Here is a 15,516-nt window from a genome sequence, read left to right on the forward strand (position 1 = left end):
AAGTATTATCACAAAAGGATTTGTCAGATCACATGACATTTTCGTATCTTGGGTAGCAGTGACGTGTTGCTAGATATCGCTCACTGTTTATTATGTTAAATACGTGATTTAATATAATTGCCAATGCCGCAAAAACCTACAGGATCACACACAAAAGGATGGATTGATGAGAGATAGAGTAACTAAGGAACACCGTAAGGTACGATGCACTTAAGTGAATTGTAGAACATCGTAAGGTACGGTGTACTTAAGTAGAAGACGAAATATGGTAAGTTACTATGCGCTTAAGTGATTTTGGCATATTATAAGATATACACTTAAGTGGGCTTTTTAGCTTGCAGCCCACACAAGTGGTTCTATAAATAGAACCCTTGTGCAGAAGCATTTGTGTAGTTGTAATTTCGTTTCTCTCTCTCTCTCTCTCTCTCTCTCTCTCTCTCTCTCTCTCTCACACACACACACACACACACACACACACACACACACACTTAAAGCCTTCATTCGTAGCCGCTAGCACTGAGATTGAAGGAATCCGTTCGTGTGGATTGAGTAGAGGCGTTGTCACCATTCAACATCCGTGATCGCTCCGTAGATCTGCATCAAAGGTTTCAATCGCCATAAGAGGTAACGATTCTATCACTGATCATGCCCATTCATAAGGATCACTAAAGGAGAAATTTTTAAATTCTGCTGCGTTTTGGATCGCTCTTCTCCTTCAGTGGTATCAGAGCCACTTACGAAACCATGCATCTGATAGCTGTTTATTTTATGTATTTTCTGTATTAATACGATTAAAAGACAGAATGAATCAAAGAATAAACGAGTAATTAAATTTGGCATCATGTGTGTACGATTTGGATGATTGATGTTACTATACTTTAGAATTCGATGTTAGTATGGTGAAGCAGTGATACATCGATCGTCCATACGTTACACAATTGAGATCGATCAAGTTATATATATGATATAAGTAATCCTGATGCAAAATACGGTATATATGATATATTGTTTCTGTTTCGTTCTTTCAAACACTTAATGGTTGTTTTCCTTTGAGCGATCAATGGTCATTTTCTTATTAATCCGACTTTTGTATGGTGAAGCAATAACGTGTTGATCAATCATGCTAAATTAACAATCGAGGTGTGTTTGACGGTCTGAAATTGGTGCATTAGGGTTCATGATGTTACAAGGGTTGTGCTGTCAAAGAGTTATGCGATTAGGGTTGTGACTACACAAGAGTTGTGCTTTAAAGTATCAAGTGTTGATGTGAAAATCGACGTAGATTTCAAATTAATTGTTCATTAAAATTTTGCGTTGGGGCGCTGCCCCCTTGACCCCCATCCGCTGAGCGGGCAGCGGAACCCCCGGCTAACTCTGCGTAGTGTGATCGGTCGCCGAAATTTAATTTGGTTTATTTAATTAACAGAATTTAAATTAATAATAATAATGTGTTTATTATTATTGTCTTGTGGTGATCGGTTATAGCCTTAGTCTTCCTTTATATTATTTTGGGATTTTAAAATATGACCTGCGTGTCGTGCCTCTCTTTTAATCTCTTAATGTAACTTCTTTTCTCATCTTACTCCCTCGTATGTAAAACGAGTTTCTTTTATGTAATGTAATGTTATGAAGAAAGAGAAGAATACAATATCAAAGGAGGACACCCTTGAAGATCTTGCTTGGAGAAGCTTAGATCGTTATTAGGATAACTTAGGTTCTCTCATTGGCTTGGGAGAACAATTATGCTAGGGGTCATAACTATTTCATTTTGTATGTATATTGATGCATGTGAGAGACGATTTATATGATAAATAAGCCGGTGAGATCATAATTATTATAAATTCCCTCAAATTAAATATTAAGTTTAGGCTTTCCAAGTTTTAGCACTCATCAAGACTAGTATCGAATAATGTAGGTTTCGCCTAAGCAAGGTGCATGTTCTATATTAGTAAGGTACGATGGGATAATTGTAATATCCAATTGCTAAAACAATGGGTCAAACTTAACTAAACAAATTATAATAAGATTATATATGTTTAGAAGCAATAGTTAGAAATGATCCATATGATGGATTGGAATAAGGAGTTATTCACCCAACTAAAATATTTGAGAGTTGTATTAGATACAATTGGAAAGAGTTCCTACCTAAATAACCTAGTTTTGTGTAATTCGCCTACACAGACTTAAAACAAAGTGAAATGTGGATCTCGACCCACTAGAAAATCTTCCAACGGGATTTTCCGAATCAAATGATGAGGGTCATTTGTTTTGAGTAAAATAGTGGGAGCATATTTAATTAAAGGCCTAATTAAATATGTTATTAATACTTATATTTTCATTATTTTCATGTAGATTACCATGAAAACAAACACCTTTAACAACATTTTACGATCAATCCTTGATAAGGAAAAATTGTTTGGGACAAATTTTCTGGATTAGCACAGAAATTTGAGAATTGTCCTCAAACATGATAGAAAGCTGTATGTCTTGGAGAAACCTGTTCCTGAAGAGGAACCTCCTAGATTTGTACCTAAGGCAGAAATAGATGCTTATAAGAAGCATGTCCATGATGCCAATGAAACTGCTTACCTCATTCTAGTTACTATGAACTCAGAGTTGTAAAAGCAACATGAGAACATGGCAGCATTCAATATGATCGAACACCTGAAGATGATCTATAAAGAGAAGGCAAGGCATGAAAGGTTTGAAGTTTCAAAAGCCATTTTTCAAGGCAAGTTAGCTGAGGGAGCCCATGTAGGTCCCCATGTGCTCAAGATGATTGGGTATGTGGAGAACCTTGAGAGGTTGAGTTTTCCCCTCGGAAAGGAACTTGCGACTGATTTGATCTTGCAATCGTTGCCAGATAGATTCAGTCAATTTGTCCTTAATTTCAATATGAATGATATGGACAAATCTCTTCCTGAACTACTAGCCATGTTAAGAATTGCTGAGCAGAATCTGAAGTCAAAAGGGAAGTCCATTCTGATGATCGGAAATGGAAAGAGACAGAATAAAAGACCCACCAAGCAGGCTGATAAAGGGAAAACAAGGAAGTTGCCAAACCCAAACCCACTGCTCCTGCTTTGAAGCCTAGTGGAGGCATAGCAAAGGAAGGCATCTGCTTCCATTGCGGTAAGAGCGGACACTGGAAGAGAAACTGCCCAAAGTACCTGGAAGATAAGAAGAATGAAGTAGAGACTTCAACTTCAGGTATTTTTGTTATTTAAATTAATTTATCTACTTCTGCATCATGGGTATTAGATACTGGATGCGGTTCTCACATTTATACCAATGTGCAGGGGCTAAAAAGAGGAGTAGAGATTTGGCAAAAGGTGAAGTTGACCTACGAGTTGGCAATGGAGCAAAGGTTGTTACTTTAGCCATAGGAACTTATGTATTGACTTTACCTAGTGGTTTAATAATTCAGTTAGAGAACTGTTATTATGTACCTGCAATTAGCAAGAATATTATTTCCGTTTCTTGTTTGGACAAGTTTGGTTTTTCATTTATAATAAAGAAGAATTGTTGCTCAATTTATTTGAATGATATATTCTATGCTACTACACAAATGAACAATGGACTATATGTCCTTGATCTTGAAATGCCTATTTATAACATTAATACTAAAATGATGAAACCTAATGAGTTAAATCCAACTTACCTTTGGCTTTATCGATTAGGCCACATAAATGAGAAACGCATTTCCAAACTCCATAAAGATGGACTCTTGGACTCTTTTGATTATGAATCATATGAGACATGCAAATCTTGTTTAATTGGAAAGATGACAAAGTCTCCATTCAAAGGAAAAGGTGAAAGAGCTAATGATCTTTTGGCCCTCATACATACTGATGTATGTGGACCACTGAATATACCAGCCAGAGGAGGTTTTCAGTACTTCATCACATTTACTAATGATTTCAGTAGAATGGTTATGTGTATTTAATGAAACACAAATCAGAGTCCTTTGAAAAGTTCAAGGAATTCAAGAATGAAGTACAAAACCAATTAGGTAAGAATATTAAAAATCTTCGATCAGATCGAGGTGGTGAGTATTTAAGCCTAGAGTTTGATGACCATCTGAAAGAGTGTGGGATCCTATCCCAACTTACTCCTCCTGGAACACCCCAATGGAATGGTGTATCTGAGAGAAGAAATCGAACCTTTTTATATATGGTCCGATCCATGATGAGTCACGTCGATTTTCCAAACTCCTTTTGGGGACATGCACTATTGACAACAACTTACACACTTAACTATGTTCCATCCAAAAAGGTTGAGAAGACACCATATGACATATGGAATGGTAAGAAACCACATATGTATTACATGAATATTTGGGGTTGCAAAGTTTATGTGAAACGACAAATTTCAACTAAGCTTGAGCCCAAATCTGACAAATGCTTATTTGTGGGGTATCCTAAAGAAACAATAGGGTATTACTTCTACAATCCTTCTGAGGGCAAATTGTTTGTCGCTCGAACTTGAGTTTTTCTAGAAAAGGTTTTTATTTCCAAAGGAATCAGTGGGAGGAAAGTAGAGCTTGAAGAAATTCAAGAATCATAAAACATTGATACACCTATGGAGGAATTAGAGCAAGAAACACAAGTAGTTGTGGAAGAGTAACTTGCTCAAGTAGAACAAGACCATCGTAGGTCAAGCAAGATACGTCACCTACCTGAGAGATATGGATATCTCATAATTGATCAAGGTGATGTATTACTCATGGATCAAGATGAGCCTGTGACCTACCAAAAGGCCATAACTGGTCCCGAGTCTCAGAAGTGGCTAGAAGCCATGAAATCTGAAATGGATTCCATGTACACAAACCAGGTTTGGACCTTGGTAGAGCCTCCTGTAGGAGTTAACCCTATACGATGCAAGTGGGTCTTCAAAAATAAGACTGACATGGATGGTAAGATACACACCTATAAGGCGATACTGGTTGCAAAAGGATATAAACAAATTCATGGGGTTAACTATGATGAAACCTTTTCACCAGTTGCAATGCTTAAATCTGTTCGGATTTTACTTGCTATCGCTGCATATCATGATTATGAAATATGGCAGATGGATGTCAAAATTTCTTTCCTTAATGGGAATCTTATTGAGGATATGTAAATGACACAACCTGAAGGATTTGGCATACTAGAAGAAGCCCAAAAGATATGTAAGTTACAAAGATCAATCTATGGATTGAAGCAAGCTTCCAGAAGCTGAAATCTTCGTTTTGATGAAGCAGTAAAACAATATGGATTCATCAAGAATGAATATGAGCCTTGTGTCTACAAGAAGGTTAGTGAGAGCATGATTGTCTTCCTGGTATTATATGTAGATGACATATTACCATTGGAAACGATGTCCCTACCCTACAACAAGTAAAGTCTTGGTTGGGGAAATGCTTTTCTATGAAGGACCTGGGTGAAGCAGCCTATATATTAGGAATCAGGATCTAATAGAGATAGATCACAAAAACTGCTTGGCCTAAGTCAGAGTACATACATTGACAAAGTGCTGAGACGCTTTAATATGCATGATTCCAAGAAAGGATTCATACCTATGTAATATGGCTTGTTTCTATCAAAAACACAATCCCCTTCAACTAAGGAAGAAAGGGATCACCTGAATAAGATTCCATATGCATCTGCAATAGGATCTATCATGTATGCCATGTTATGTACTCGACCAAATGTCTCGTATGCTTTAAGTGCAACGAGTAGGTACCAATATGATCCCGATGATGCTCATTGGGTAGCTGTCAAGAATATACTCAAGTATTTGAGAAGGACTAAGGACTCATTCTTGATATATGGATGTCAGGAAGAGCTTGCTATAATTGGATACACCGATGCTAGCTTATAGACAGATAAGGATGACTTTAGATTGCAATATGGTTATGTGTTTTGCTTAAACGGTGGCGCTGTGAGCTGGAAAAGTTCGAAGCAAGACACAGTTGATGATTCTACAACCGAGGCCGAGTATATTGTTGCCTCAAATGCAACAAAGGAAGTTGTTTGGATCAAAAAGTTCATTAGTGAACTTGGCATAGTTCCTAGCATTGTGGATCCCATTGATCTCTATTGTAATAATAATGGTGCTATCGCATAAGTTAAGGAGCCTAGATCTCACCAACGATCCAAACATATACTTAGGAGTTATCACCTCATTCGAGAAATAATAGATAACGGAGATGTGAAAATATGCAGAGTACCTACACTTGACAATATTGCTGACCCACTGACAAAGCCTCTTGCGCAGCAAAAGCATGATGGCTATACTAGATCTATGGGCATTAGGGGTATGCCTGATTGGCTCTAGTGCGAGTGGGAGGTTGTTGGTGTAAGCCCCAGAAGCCAATACTTTTGGTACTTGTATCGAATTATTTATTAATAATAAAAGGATTTTTCTTTATTATGTTTATTTAATGAAGTCCCTAGAATAGATAGTTCGTTTAATGTATCAAGTGTGACTTAATCATGAGATCCCATTAAACATAAGGAAACTATTCTTAAAGTATCTGTAGTCAAGCTTTATTGTGAAATGGGATAACATTAAAGTATTAAGACTATTATGTATATAGACTGATGATCACATCTCATGGATCATGGATAAGGAGTTATCAAGTCTTAAACATGTATTAATATTAAGAGTAATATTTATACCGGATTGACCCGCTATGAGAATACTATATAGAATGTTATGCAAAGCCACTATGGACTCTAGATGTAGAGTCGAGTGCCTTATTGTTGATCAAACGTTATCCGTAATTGGATGACCATAAAGATATTTAATGGGTACTCCACAAAGCATGCTGAGGGACATGAGTGACCTAGATGGAATTTGCCCATCCTGCGTAACAGGATAAATGTCTACGGGCCTAATATTGAAATGAACAAGGATGACACGATCTATGCTTTGTGCTCAACATAGATATAAGGGCAAAAGGGTAATTGTACACATAAGTATTATCACAAAAGGATTTGTCAGATCACATGACATTTTCGTATCTTGGGTAGCAGTGACGTGTTGCTAGATATCGCTCACTGTTTATTATGTTAAATACGTGATTTAATATAATTGCCAATGCAGCGAAAACCTACAGGGTCACACACAAAAGGATGGATTGATGAGAGATAGAGTAACTAAGGAACACCGTAAGGTACGGTGCACTTAAGTGAATTGTAGAACATCGTAAGGTACGGTGTACTTAAGTAGAATACGAAATATGGTAAGGTACCACACGCTTAAGTGATTTTGGCATAGTATAAGATATGTGCCACATACACTTAAGTGAGCCTTTTAGCTTGCAATCCACACAAGTGGTTCTATAAATAAAACCCTTGTGCAGAAGCATTTCTGCAGTTGTAATTTCATTTCTCCCTCTCTCTCTCTCTCTCACTCAAAGCCTTCATTCGTAGCAGCTAACACTGAGATTGAAGGAATCCGTTCGTGTGGACTGAGTAGAGGCGTTGTCACCATTCAACGTCTGTGATCGCTCCGTAGATCTGCATCAAAGGTTTCAATTGCCACAAGAAGTAACGATTCTATCACTAATCATGCTCATTCGTAAGGATCACTAAAGGAGAAAATTTTAAATTCTGTTGTGTTTTGGGTCGCTCTTCTCCTTCATATCCACCATTGTTTCAATCTCTCTTTCTGAACCTGACTCTGAACCTGAATGAATGGAAGGTTGTTCTTTGTCTGATTCTAGTCTTTTCAATCAAGTTTGTTTGAGTCTTGCCCGTAAAGTTCTTTCGATTTCTGCGTCAAAAGGAAAATCAGCTAAGGCCTTACCTCGCATACAAATATCAGACACAAATTAGTTGATATAATCAAAATAAATTATTAAAATAACGGAAAATAAATTTTAGTTGCAGAGCCACAAAATTTCAATTGGATTAATTTAAACTTTATATTTGGCAATCCCCGACAACGGCACCAAAAACTTGATCGGGAAAATAGCAAGTGTACTATTTGCCAATATAGTAATAATAAGGATGTTTCCCAAAGATTGATCTCGAGGATTGCGCAACAATATAAGTATAAATTGTTACTCAATTGAACAAAACAAATAGTTGAGGTTTAGTAAATAGTCATTGTGTGAGAAAATAAAACAGAATGAATCTTTTCATAGTTTATAATAATATGCCAAGGATGGTATATGAATATCTTCTGTAATGACCATTGAGCGTATATCTCCTTAACAATGCAAAATGTTCAATTACCGGACCTTAAAATTGTTTCCTCCTAAGACCTCAAAGGGAAACCTTTGGTCATTCATTCTAATCTCTAAGTCCTTAGGCGATTATAATGAAACCAAACAATTACAAATTAACGAGATAAAACCGGTAACCATAGGGTATCCCTAGCTCTAGGTGATATCTACTATGGTTTCACTGTACAAAAACCTTAACAATTGCAATCCCGCTAATTGTTAACCATACAACAATCCTAATTTTTCTGATAAAGAAAGTATTACGCACATTGCACAGTGAAATTAACACAAACATCATATATTAAGGAAATTATCACTTCAAAGTCATTACATGATCAACTTAGGGACACCTCCCTGACATTAGGGGGGGGGGGGGGGGGGGGGGTTAGCCTCTCATATTATTCAAATAAGATACAAAATAAAATTTAGACATTACAAAAGTAAGAGAATTCCGTTGATCTTCAATCACATCCGCTCTTGAAGGACCTCCGTTCTTCACCGCTTTTGATCGCTTCAATCTTAATCGTACCAAATCTCTAATCGTGTAAAAATTCCTCTTCTCCGTATTCAAAAATCCCCTAAATCGTTCCTGATCACTAATTTGATGTAGCAAAAGTCCAAAATGCCCTATGGGATCAGCCGTGCCAAAATATAGAAAAAAAACTGGAAAATGAGGTGTCCAAGCCACACTAGCCGTGTCACGTAACACGACATGCCGTGTTGGCTGTCTGGCAACCAAGGCTGACACACCCCTTCCAGGCTCTCCTCTCCTGACACGGGCTGTGTTGGGCAACACGGGTGGCCGTGTCAGGGCTACTATGTCATCAATTTCCTCTTCCGACAGACCCAGAACGTCCGATTCCCTTGGCGATTCCTCCGGTATTCTTGCTTACACCTGAAACTAGTAAAAATACCATAAAGAGACATAGAATGAAGTATAACGATGCAAACCAAATATAATCAATAAATTGAAATGACAATGCAAAACATCTACTTTACTAAAGAGAATGACAAAACATGTAGACTAATGTGTTATCGACTTTGTGAAATTATGCCGAATGAGTGTCAGAAAACAAGTAGAATTGGAGACTGATCAGACTCCAACTTAGATAATTTAACAAGTATGCCACTAGCTCTTATGAAAAGAAAAAAGGTCAAGTCTTCACACAATGTCATGAAGAATGAAAGACTTAAAATCTTACTTACTAGAATGCTTTGCCTTCTTGATCAAATTTAGCTCTATGTTAAGCAATCGTAATTGGACTTATGTAAAAGTCACAACTATCTGAGGTCGGGAAATAAAAATATAGGTGTTAATGCATGTTAGAGATTTGGTATAAAGAACCAAACTCCTAAGACATACCACACACTAAAAGAAATGGGGGAAGAACCTATCTCAGTCTGGCTCATGTGATTCATCTGACACAAAGTCATTGATGAATCAACTAGCATTAGACATGAAGAGATTTCATTGTTCAATGATAAATTGGGGAAGAATGGGGATGAAGATAAAGAGGGAAGGGGAAATAGAAACCCAAATTGATCGTGAGAGGAATTTCATCTGATCAATATTATCCATTCATTTTGGGAGATGAAATGTACATTTCATCAATCTCCTAAATCCAATAGTATTGGTCAAACAAAAGTCAAATCAACCATGATCAAGGCCAAACAGAAAGTCAAACATCACAAGACCATAAAATTGGCTCAACATAACTTTCAAGCATTTATTCAATTAAAAATCAAATTTAAAATGAATTAAAATGCATTTTCAAATAGACAAGACCTCAAATCCCTTCAAAACACCAAATTTCACAGTTTTTAGAAAGTCATAAGTATTTTAAAACAATTAAAAGTAAGCCAAAAAACATTTAATTAATGAAAAATATAAAAATTAATCCAAAAAATAACTTTTATTCAAAATATGAAAGAGGAGAATATTGAAAGATTTTTGGTGAAAGTCCCAATTTTTTGGATTAAAAATGAAATTTATATGAATTAAACAAAATAAAGTAATTAAATGGAAAATCATAAATAAAATAGAAATTAGAAAAAACGAGTGTCATCAAATCTCCCTCATTAATCAATGTGACATATTTGATGGCCAATCGCGTATCATCCACCATAGGCCTCAGTCAACGCATGCACATCAATGGTAATCAGAAGGGAGGGTTGAGATTAAAATGTGGACTCATGATCAGATGGTCTGGGCATTGCCAGCACACCACCAGAGCCATAACTCTGGTCATCTTCTCCGGTGGACCTTACCAGACTGATCCACCCTCAACCAATCCGAAAATGAAAAGTAAGGACACCATTTTAAAGAGAAAAAGCTCAGGAGTTCGAATCTGGCCTCAATTTTGTCCAATTCCAAATATATTAAGAGATATGAGGAATTGAATTTTGAGGTACACGATCTGAATTGTTTCGATTTAACTTCAAAACAACTCAATCTTATTGTCTAAATTGGTAGAACTTCAAACAACAAATATTACAATTTTTAAGAGGACTATTAGTTATTCAAATTTTATTTTTTGACAATGAATGTCGCATCCTGCGAAAAATCAACCGGCGAAGCTCGAAAAAGAAAACACACACAGAGCCGCCACTGCGCGTTATTTATCCCAAGATAGGGAAAGGAAACGCTCAGAGAAACCTGGAAAGACATGGTCTCGCGACCAAAGAGACAGGGTAAGGGAGTCGGTTACGCAAGGGGAAGGTATTAGCACCCCTCACGTCCTAGGTACTCCTAGGGATCCACGTCCTAGAATACAGAATAGGTTGCTAAACATCACACACACACACGGGGAACGCAGGTGGGGTTAAGAGAAACGGGCTCGATAAGGTATCGCACCTTATGCCTACATATCTTGTCTGGAACAAGAATCAGAGCCACTGTAGTTCGGCTTACACACGCCAAACAACACCAAAACATACAAACAAGCAAGGGTGGCAAACATGGAGCCCGACAACCACTGGATGGAATTACGTCGGCATCCGAACCAAAACTCACTCAAAAGGGCAAACTGGGAGCCCGACAGCCACTTACTGGACTTACGTCGGCATCCGAGCCAAAACACGCAGTCAGATAACAAGTAAACGCACGCAAAAAAGAAAAAGGTTGCCCGGAGTGGTCTCGCACGACCACCTGCCTACATACCTCGTCTGGCACGAGGATCAGGGCGATGTAGTTCCCCTGAAAGGGACTAAATTGCTAACCAGAAACCGGGGAAAGATACACAATTAGGGAGCTGAGACTCGAGCCTAATGTTGTCATGCATCGTTAACCCTAAGTTCGGTTTTCTATCCTACTTGCATAAACAAGCCTATCCTAACCAGGAAAGAAGCTAGCACACAAGCATACAATATACAAGCATATATCAGATGAGAACAGGCATCTCAAACAACACAAACATGTCAATCAAATGTCCACATAACACCCACTATAGCCAAACAAGGGGCTCAATCAATCGGGTTTGACTGCCTAAGCAAGTCGTCTGTACAGGCTGGTTTTGCTCTTAACCTTGCCATTACGAGGCTAAGGTGAAGCAGATGAAGAGGTGAAGTGAGGATCAGACCTCACAACTCATATCCCTAACCAGGGAGAGCTGACAAATGAGCATGGGTCCAGAATAGGGGAACCCTTCTATACTCGATGACTCTGACACAATGTGCACTGCACAGATCTTGGGCTTTTGATCTCAATGCTACAACCATGTAATGGGAGCAAGGAGAAGACTCACTGAATAGTGGGGGACAGGTTGCTTGTCCCTACCTTCCACCAATTGCCTTACTTGAAGGACTTTTCCTGCTTGGGCTTAAAAATAAACAAACACAATCATTGCCTCTTAAGGAGGACTTCAGACATTTATTTGCCCGGCCCGGTAGCAGCCGGGTCTCCAGACTACATGAAGTCAAGAAGACCTACCTCAATGCAAGTTGCTTAAGCAACGCAAAGCAAAAGTTCGCAAGGAATTGAGCAACTAAAGGTACCTGTACAAAAGTCAAACAGAATCAGCATCTACTTTCACAAACAGACAACAATATAATGATCAATTAACCAAGTACAATTATACAAATAATGAGGTGCATAGCACAAGGCTCACATGAACCAACATCCTACAAAACAAATACATTAGTCATATGTGTCAAGTAACACAATCCATAATGTGAGCAAATCTCCTTAATCATTATCTTTAACCTGAAAAGGTACAATCACACTCAAAGGTAAGTACTATGACCACTAGGACTAGCCTAGGGTCAAAAAGATGGAAAAATCCTAAAACAGCAGCCAATTCATGATGAAAACCAAGTAATATCAAATACAAAGGGATCCCAATTGGTCCCATATTCAAACTATGTTCCTATTTTAAATTATGCAACCTAGAAGGCAAATGAAGCAATGTTGAGTCTCATACAAACAACCAGCAAGATCATATCCAACCACATGTCAAAAAGGATCCAAAAAATCCACAAAAATTCTATCCTAACCAGAAGGCATTCAACAAGCCACATATTAAATTTCAAATCATTTGGACTAGTAGATCAATAGGAATTAATTAAACATGGTACAGCATGCAAAAACAACATCAAATGAAGTCAAAAATTATACACCAACTTCAATCTAATGGTAAACAGCAATGGTGCATCATAAATCAGTAGGACCAAAGCCAAAAGCTACATTAATGTGTCAGGAATTATGCTATCAATTTTCATGTCCATTGGATTAATTATGAGGATATGGCAACATAAATGCTAAAGGTTACACCAATGGAACTCTAACATGCTAGGCAGTAAGAAAAAATATGAATCAAATTGGAAATTGATTGTAAAAATCCACAAAAATTATCAGTGATAGCTAACATGTTAAACAAGCTTCATGCAAAAAATTAGGGCCATTGGCCAATGGGAAGCATGGAAAAATATTTGGGGAATTCAGCATGCCAAACTATGTCACATATATACATGTCCAACTTCAATAATTCATATATAATAGACCATAGGCTAAAAAACTCCCAAACCTATGTCAAAAAATCCAGAAGGATGTCTAGAAGTCATGTTTCAATTTTCACTTATTTTGGATATAGTATGTGGAGTATAGAATTAAAATGGTAATGTGTAGGAAAATATGTACATTAAAAACATCTCTAGGTCCAATTGGATTTTCTACCAAGCATTATTTTGTTTTTCATCTTTATAAAATAATAGGGAAAAAATTATGATTAACAAAAAAATATGGTATTTTTTGGATTATTATTGAATATCATATGAATTTTCTAAGTTTTAAAATGTTTATTTAATAATTATTTAGAATTATATTAGGTTTATTAAATTTAATTTGGTGCCAGTGGCACAATTGAAATTTTTAACGCTTGGCCTTATACGTCGCCGTTTCAATTAGGCGTGATGAGCGGTGGAGATCGCATCTGGGACGAAAAACATGAAGCGACATTGAAATGGAAACGCGATGGATCCAACGCACTCTTTTTCCAGAAAAGCAAGAATGTTCATCGTCTTCTCAAAGCGTTCTTCATCTGGAAACGCAGGTTTGAGCAAGCGTAACGGAAATGCATAAACTATGTACCGATCGGACCGATTCTCGATCGCGAGCAAGGATATGGATGCGATTTCCTCTATAGATTAACATGCAGCACGAATCGACAGCAAGAAGGAAACGCATCGAAACTTAAATTGACAATTACTCACTCAAATCGCAACGAAATTACAATCCAAAAGCTGTTATACAATCTACGAGCTACAATCTACAACACTCCTAACTCAATTTGACGAAACACAAGATTCGATTTCCAACCTTTCTTGCGATGCGATGCGGATTCGGCGCGATTGAACTTCGATCTCGCGCGAACAGATGCAGCGATTAGTTGTAGGAGGTGCGTGGAGTCTTCGATTCAGCTCGAAGTCGCTTGGATTATCAAGAATTCGTGAAGCCGGTATGGAAGAACCTTCTTTCTACGGTTGCGAAATCTTGCGTATTGAGCTTCGAATCCTGCAAACAGAAACTCCAAAACAAGTATAATTGACAAATCCACCAAGGATTCGCATCAAGCTTCAAGGATCGTCGATGAATTGGTGAAAAAGGTCCTTGACCGAGAAAAATGTGAGAGAGCTTGAGAGCTTTTTGCTTTTTTCTGTTAGATGGAAATTGAGATTGTGAAGTTTGGGATCGTGAGAGAAAATGATTAGCTGTTGTGATTTTCTGTTAGCTTCCCCAAAACGAGTGTGAAGAATTTTTTTTGGAATTGTGATTGTGAAGAAGGGGTTGTCAAAAAAAATGTGACTGTGAGAGAATCGGTTTTCCGTTATGCAGTGAAAATGTGGTTGTGTAGAAGTTTCTCAAAATTGTGATTAGCAGAAAAAGATTCTCCAAATTCTGTTAGAGTTTTGTTTTTATATGCAGTGCTTAATCTAAACTTAATTACAATTAAGCAAGAGAAATGATTAGTGGAAATTGGTTTATGTGCAATTTGGAGTTAAGCTCTTCAATGCTTAGAAGCAAATTCAGCAGAAAATTAACACTTGAAACAAGTCTAAAATATCCATTGGAAGCTAATAGCATTGGCCTTTTTTCCAAATTCTCCATATTTCCAAAATTGGACCATTTTGCCCCTCTCCTTAAATTGATTCACTTCAAAAATGGCATTTTGCATGGAGCCTTTTCCAAAAAATCCAATTATGCAACTTTGAAGTACACATTAAATGGAGTTTGTGCATATAAAGAACTTGCATTTTGGATAAACCACGTGGTAGTTATGCCCTCCTGATTACGGGTCTTTTCTGAAATTCACTGAGCCATATCTTGCAAACCGTACATTGGATTTTCAAGTTCTTGGACTTTTTGGAAAGGTGAGAACAAGATCTACATCTGTCATGTTGAACAATTTTTCATTTGAAGCTTCCTTGGACTTCTGTTTTTGAGGTCAAAAACTTTCCACTTTTGGAAACTTCAGTTACCAGTCACCTGCTATTTTTGGTAGTTTTTGTCCTGACTTGATTTTCTTCATTTTTAAGCTTTGAGATGTCATTTAACACTTGTTCCAACATGAATGAAGTGTGTCTAACTCATTTCCACCTCCAAATTCACCAGATCATGTACAGTTGACCACAGTTGACTTTTCAACTGACAGATGAATTGGGCAATGCACAGATCAATCTGAACCCCAATCTCCAACTGAAATGGCTCAAGGGTGAAACCCTAGCCTCAATAATCACCATATAACCAAAGAATGAACCCCAGAATCATCAGAAACCCCATCTTCTGATCCAGCCCTGATTGGCCCAAT

This window comes from Lathyrus oleraceus, chromosome 5 (genome assembly GCF_024323335.1).
Source record: "Lathyrus oleraceus cultivar Zhongwan6 chromosome 5, CAAS_Psat_ZW6_1.0, whole genome shotgun sequence".
Taxonomy (NCBI): Eukaryota; Viridiplantae; Streptophyta; class Magnoliopsida; order Fabales; family Fabaceae; genus Lathyrus; species Lathyrus oleraceus.